Source organism: Patiria miniata, unplaced genomic scaffold (assembly GCF_015706575.1).
Source record: "Patiria miniata isolate m_02_andy unplaced genomic scaffold, ASM1570657v1 HiC_scaffold_12, whole genome shotgun sequence".
Classification (NCBI taxonomy): domain Eukaryota; kingdom Metazoa; phylum Echinodermata; class Asteroidea; order Valvatida; family Asterinidae; genus Patiria; species Patiria miniata.
This window is the reverse complement of record NW_024037050.1, coordinates 2,857,127-2,864,496: the sequence shown is the minus strand read 5'-3', so window position 1 is coordinate 2,864,496 and position 7,370 is coordinate 2,857,127.

Here is a 7,370-nt window from a genome sequence, read left to right as displayed (position 1 = left end):
TCCACTATAAGAAAATATTACACAATTCGAGAAAAACGGTGCACAACCTTTTGATCACCACCGTAACACGACTTCCTCCATACACTCCGTATTTCCAAAAATCAGTCAACAATGATCGTTGGAAATCCCGTATTACTTGGTTTCTTCTAAATGACGGTAGCCAGATAGAATAATTCACAGGGAATTTATAACCGGTGACATGTTTTGTTTTCATTGGCCGGTAACCGTGACTGCGAATGATCATTATAACAAAGCCATTCAATCGACGTATCAGGTATTTGTTCCGGCCCACGTAGGGCATTCCGATGTCACAACATAAGTATTTTTTTCGGTTATTTTGTACTATAAATATAATGGGGAAAAATCATGACACTCCTTTATCATTTCTCACAGCCCACAGGCTAGGCCTTCCTCTTGGAAATTTGACTCGGGGATGTGATTCGGGGAAATTAAGATGAGGCTGGATGGATCGTCAATGTAATTTACCGCGATCATAGAGAAAATGGGGTCCGATTTGCGGGGGGGGGGGTAGGATTAAGGGGAACTCTTTTATGAAGGGGCGGGGGCACTCAATAGATTATCATCATCAGCAAGGTCATTTTGACTTCCAAAAATTCTAAGCGGGTGAGAGATGAGGAGGGGGAGGCGGCCACATGCCTCGGGCGGAGGGGGGGCGTTTTTGAGTAATTGGCCAAGGACCCCCGCCCCTCACTTATTACGACGCTGGTGAGACCATCTACATGTATTATTATTATTATTATTATTATTATTATTATTATTTATTCGGCCAAATTACAAGGTACAACAAGCAATTCACAACAGTAAACAAAACTAAACAAAAACAATCCAATCCAAGCTGGCCAGGATTGACAAAAGTATAATAAAACACTGTGACTCGAAAGCCTGTCAATCCTAACTTGAATGGTACATGTAACATACAAAATATATTAAAAATTAGGTATAAAATTCAATGAAAAATAAGACCGCCTTAAAAATAATACTAACAAAGATAATTAGATTTAAAAGATTAACAGTTACAACAGTTTTCTCATAGGCAAGAATAGCTGGCATAAAAACCTAACAACTGCAGATTATACAAGACTGGGAAAAAACAGACAAACAAGCCAAAACAAAACTAACAAACAAACAAACACCCCAATAAACAAAGAAACAAAACAAGACAGGATAAGACTTAACAAAATGTAACAAAACAAGTCTCTAGAGACAAGACAAGACAAGACAAAACAAAACAAAACAAGACGAAACAAAACAAAAAACAAACAAACAAACAAGACAAGACAAGACAAGACAACAACTACCACACAACAACATAAAAACACAGAACGAAAGATTGATACAGTAAACAAAATAATTTAAAATGAAATAAAAAATAAAAAATAAATAATAAGCAATAAAAACCTGATAGAGAAAAGTAAAAAATACAGTTGACATGCGAGAAAAACTACGTCAAAAAAAAATATCCATCCAATGAACAAGAAAAGCAACAACAAAAGTATCAATAACAAAATAAATACAAGTAATAATAAATGATAAGCAACCGGAAAAATAGGCCTGAAAACCAACATTATTTCAGACATAAATAAATGAATAAATAAACTTAACCACAAAAGAGGAAAATAATATAAAATAAAATAACAATGAAATAAAAGAATGATGGCAGTTTACAGTGGAAAAATATACACATGAAATTACTTTAAAAAGATTAAAGTTGATCAAAAGAGTTAAACACTTGGGGGGGCCTATTTCCAGCTCAAGGTTTTAACACTCATAATAATGGGCGGATAATCGGGTGTTAAACAGTGTGAATGAATCAATTAATAGAGAGTCCCTTACATGCGATGGCAAACTACTCCAGATTCGGGGGAAGACATGACTAGGTGTGTTTTTCAGGGTTTGAGTTCTAGCATAGTGGTGACTAAATGTGAGACAATCCTGGTGACGAGTGTTCACTACTGTGTTGGCCTTCACTGACTGGCAGTCAACTAAGTTAAACAGGACTTTAACTGTGAAGGAAACTATGTGCTTCTGTCTACGTGTATCTAGAGTCATCCAATTCAAAGCATGCAATCTGTCTTCATATGACATTGCACCTTTGGGCTGTTTGAGGCACATTCTACTTGCCCTTCTCTGCACTCTCTCAAGTTTGGCTGCATTGGATGCTGTGTATGGGGACCAAGCTGGCAACCCGTATTCCAGTACGGGCAAAACAAGTGAACGATAGAGGGATGTCAAAGCCTTGGTCGAAGCACCACCCGCAATATGCCAGATAAAGCCTAATGTCTTATTGGCCTTTGAGACAGTGGCATCGACGTGATCGTTCCAGTTCAGTGAGTCGTTGATGATTACCCCAAGATATTTGAATGTAGGTGTAACATTGAGCGATTGACCGTGAAGAATGTAACTTGGAAGAACTGCTGGTTTCCGGGATCTGGATATGTGCATGACCTTGGTTTTCTTGATATTCAGCTGCATACCATTGAGATTGCTCCATTGTTCAAGTGCAGTCAGGTCCGACTGGAGGGCGAGTTCATCTTGGGGTGAGTGGATTGGCTGATAGAGGAGTGTATCATCCGCAAAGAGTGCACAGTTTGTGGATAAGTCATGAGAAATGTCATTAATAAACAAATTAAACAGGAGGGGGCCAAGAACACTGCCCTGAGGAACACCTGAAGTAACTGGTGCCCACTCGGAGAAGCATCCCCGATACGCAACTCGTTGTTGACGACCTATTAGAAAGGACTTTATCCAGGTCCATGTCGATCCACGAATATTGAAGTTGCTGGCAAGTTTGTTAAGTACCATATGGTGAGGCATAACATCGAAAGCCTTACTGAAATCGAGGAAAATTACATCGAGTCGAGGAGGGTGCGGTTTATCCAAGATAGTTGCCCAATCATGGATTGTGTTTGCAAGCTGGGTGACACATGATTTGGAGGCAGTGAAACCATGTTGCTGGGGGTTGCCGAGGCAGAGTGATGTTACATGGTCGTTGATGTTGTCAGCGACAGCCCTCTCCAACAACTTGCAGATGATTGATGTCAACGCTACTGGACGGTAATTCTTGATATCGGTACGACTGCCAGACTTGAAAACCGGAGTTATTTGTGAGAGTTTCCAATCTGCTGGGACAACGCCAGTAGTTAGGGATGAGTTCATCAATCGCATCAGAGGCGGAGCAATTGATGATGCAGTCGCTTTTAAAATCCTTGGTGGTATAGCGTCGTGACCTGGTGCTTTATGAGGATTTAAGTTGGACAGCGACTTAACAAGCCAGCCAAGGTTCACTGTTGTGGGGTGAATCTCTGGAATTGGGAAGTCACAAGACGGTGGGGTCTCTGCAGGAACCCCTGTTGGAGTATGGACAGAGGTGAAGAACTTGTTGAATGCATGACAAATATCGGCAGGCTTGTGGAGCTGTGTCTCGGCTGTCCTGAACGCAGGTGGGCATTTGGATTTCCTTTGGTCCTTAACAAAGCTCCAAAAGCTACGTTTGTTGTCCGGCAGGGCAAACAAGTCATTGATGTATTTCCAGTACTCCTTCTTAGTTTTGTTTTTCACCTCATTACGGATAAGTTTATACCTGTTCCAGTCACTGCTGTCACCGTTCGATTTGGCCTTGACGAAGAGCTTTTGTTTCTGTTTGATGAGGCGTTTCAGTGCAGGTGTTATCCATGGGGACATGCGACGATTACATGTCTTCCTGGGGATGCTGTCTCGAATTGCTGCATCCAGTATGTCCATGAACCCCTCCCATGACTCCGTGGGATCACTGTCCTTCATGAATGCAGTCCATGGTGCAAGATGTAAAAGTGTCTCCAAATGTGAGAAGTCGGCTTTCTTGTATTGCATAAATGAGCGGAGGATTATGTAATATCGGCAGGCTTGTGGAGCTGTGTCTCGGCTGTCCTGAACGCAGGTGGGCATTTGGATTTCCTTTGGTCCTTAACAAAGCTCCAAAAGCTACGTTTGTTGTCCGGCAGGGCAAACAAGTCATTGATGTATTTCCAGTACTCCTTCTTAGTTTTGTTTTTCACCTCATTACGGATAAGTTTATACCTGTTCCAGTCACTGCTGTCACCGTTCGATTTGGCCTTGACGAAGAGCTTTTGTTTCTGTTTGATGAGGCGTTTCAGTGCAGGTGTTATCCATGGGGACATGCGACGATTACATGTCTTCCTGGGGATGCTGTCTCGAATTGCTGCATCCAGTATGTCCATGAACCCCTCCCATGACTCCGTGGGATCACTGTCCTTCATGAATGCAGTCCATGGTGCAAGATGTAAAAGTGTCTCCAAATGTGAGAAGTCGGCTTTCTTGTATTGCATAAATGAGCGGAGGATTATGTAATGGTTAAGACTGGTTGGTTGATTGTGAAGGGTCTTTTTACCCTTGCCTGTCCGCAACAATCGGATATGAACATCTGACGGGCCTGCCCCCCTCCCCCGCAAAAATTCCGGGTCCGCCCCTGAACGCACATGATGCCTTTTCAAAAAAGCCTACAAATCACGGTGTTCATTGTTGTGTAACGATACGTAGGTTTAGCACACGTATAGGCCTACGACTAACGAAGCTGCCGTATATATTTTTCCAAACATAACAAATGAAAACAGTTGGCTTATTGCTGCCCGAAGTATCAACTTCTGTTCGTCCATGGAGCTAGATAAAACAGATGCCGTGCTCAATGTTTCTCCGCCTATTCAGACAAATCATTATTGAGCAGAATTCTAAGGAAGCCGAATGGCGTAGTGGTACGAATCTAATTAGATTCGTCGTCTACGAATCGCGAAGCCCGGGTTCGAATCCCGGTTCGGTGTCTTTTTTTGCTTTTTAACGAACGCATTCGGTCATTATAAGATGTTTCATTTCCCATCGTAAATCACCAACAGTACCTTAGCTTAATCGGTAAGCACTGCTGCTGAGACTGTCTGTGAAGTCCAGGTTGGCGCCTGCGTATAGGTTCAGGGCATGTGGTCCACTCGGAGGATCAGGGCTTAGGGTGCCGCCCTGTTCCTCCCTTAGCTCTTTGCTTTTACATGGTGCCTGGCCCTCGGGTTACATGGATGGACAGGGAAGGAGGTGTGTATTGGCCGGGAACGCCGAGATCCCGGAAGAGCCCTGAGGGGTTGGCTGGGGCATTGTTATGGCTCAGTCCGATATCCCTGAATGCTTGGCTAGCACAGAACTTTTTGATTTTTTTTTAGCCTGTATTTATTTTTGCTTTGGTTTAGTTTGATATTTACATCTGCTCGACAGGTCTCCGGTAGTATTAAAAACGAAACAAAGGTCTCTGTCATAAATTAATGAATATTTAATAATGGACTATAATCAAATTAAGTTTCGTTCGATCAATATGACTACTATTATTAATGGCGCAATTTCCAATTGACGTAAGAAACGCCATAGGCTTATACAATATACATCTTTCCAATAACGTTTCTTAAATATTGTGAAAATTCCTAACTGAATATAGTAATTCGCAAAATAGGAAAAACGAAAAAAACAAAGCCCCTCACCCTTAAAACTGGAAATACAAAATTGAAAAATAAAGTCAAGTGGAACACAAGAATGTACATTAAGGATTTAATTTTATTCTAAAATGCCATTAAATTGGGCTTAATAGAATTAACTGTCATTGACATGTAGGCGCGGATCCAGAGTTGTTTTTGTTTTTGGGTGTTTTTTTTAGGGGGGTTCGAACCCCTCCCCTGCTCTTACAAAGCACAGTAAAGCTAATCTGCAGCGTTATTGTGCGTCCGACGGGCCTGAATCTGACGGGTCTGAGCCCCCCCCCCCCCCCCGGCAGAATTGGGTTTATGGGGGGGGGCGGAGGGGCGCCTGTGCGGGGCCGCGGTCCGACGCGGCAGTCGGCGCAGATAAACCGATCCTCGTGGTCCATTCGAGACCTAGCCCGGGCATCCCCGGGCCCAGAGTTCTGTGGGCGACCCGCTCCGGCCGCGCTGTCTCCCCCATGCGGGGCACTGGTGCGGCACTCGGCAGCGCTTCCAAAACCCTGGCGTTGGACACTCCCGCCTACACCCGGAAGACAGCACGGCTGGCCCCACTGGAGAGGGGGCCGGCCGGGGACAACCAAACCTCGGCCCCTTGGACGGCCGGGTTTTCTTTCTCTTTGATCGGTAATAATCCTTCCGCAGGTTCACCTACGGAAACCATGTTACGACTTTTACTTCCTCCGAATGTTCCGGCGTACGGACGAATAATGACGAACGCTTTATGACCACGGCTAGAGTGACTATTTAGCAAGTGAGGGAAGCCCTGTGGGCCACGCCCCAGCAGCTAGGCAGCGTGATATTCAGATGATGGCTCGCCGCTCGTCTGTTTATAAGTGGCATTTTGACACCTTGCAAAACTTCCGATGATGAATATTAACGACCCGCCAAAAGCGTGGATCACAACAGGCGTCAGGGCGGATCGATGATTTTTCGCAGGGGGGGGGGGTTCATCAGCAAAAAATTCTTGAATGTAGACCTTTGGTCTAGGTTTTTTGGATAGGTTTTTTGTTCTTCCATTAAATTTTTACTCGCCTCAGGGCAGTGGCATAACAGGGGGGGGGGGGGGGGGGGGGGGTGTTGCACAGTGGCACATTGCAACCGGCTACAGCTTTTAAGATCGAGCCAGGTAGCAACTGCCCTGTCAAAGATTATCAGGACAATAGCTAGTACAATGCTTTTGCCATTGAAGGGGGCCTTCGTGATAGAATTGACAGCGTGCCTGCATTGGTCTACAAAGAAAGGTATAAAGGTATTTCAATGTGAAATTCGTTTACCAACACTGGTAATATGACACCTTTTATTAGCTCACTGATAACATCGAAGATCACTTTAAAGAAAAAGAAACTCCTTTATTTTAAGGCAAACAGACAAACAAAATATTTAATGCATGGAAAAATGCATTTGGTACATCATAATTTTGACTAGTGCAAACTGAGTTGCTTTTAATTTAAACCACGCAAACACAAACAATTAAAACCAAGAGATTAATACAGCTTGTTCATATTAACCAATTATTCAAGACTAACATTCCTGTTCCAGAATGTTTCATTAAGTATTATTTCACACAATTCAAAAACAAATTTTTAAAGTTGAACAAAGAAATTGACGAAGCGAGGTTTGAACTTCACATAACAGTTAAGGAGAAAACAAAGCAAAACAAGGTGCTGTGGCTTTTTTTAAAAGCTTTTCTCTGAAAAATGTTCTTATTACTAGAAATTAAAAATCATAGGTTTTCAAATTGATGGCAAGTTATCAAATTTAATACTTTAAATTCAAGTTATACAGGGCGAGTCAAAAATAACGAAACCCAAATATCGGGACCATTGTTTTAGTGAAGTT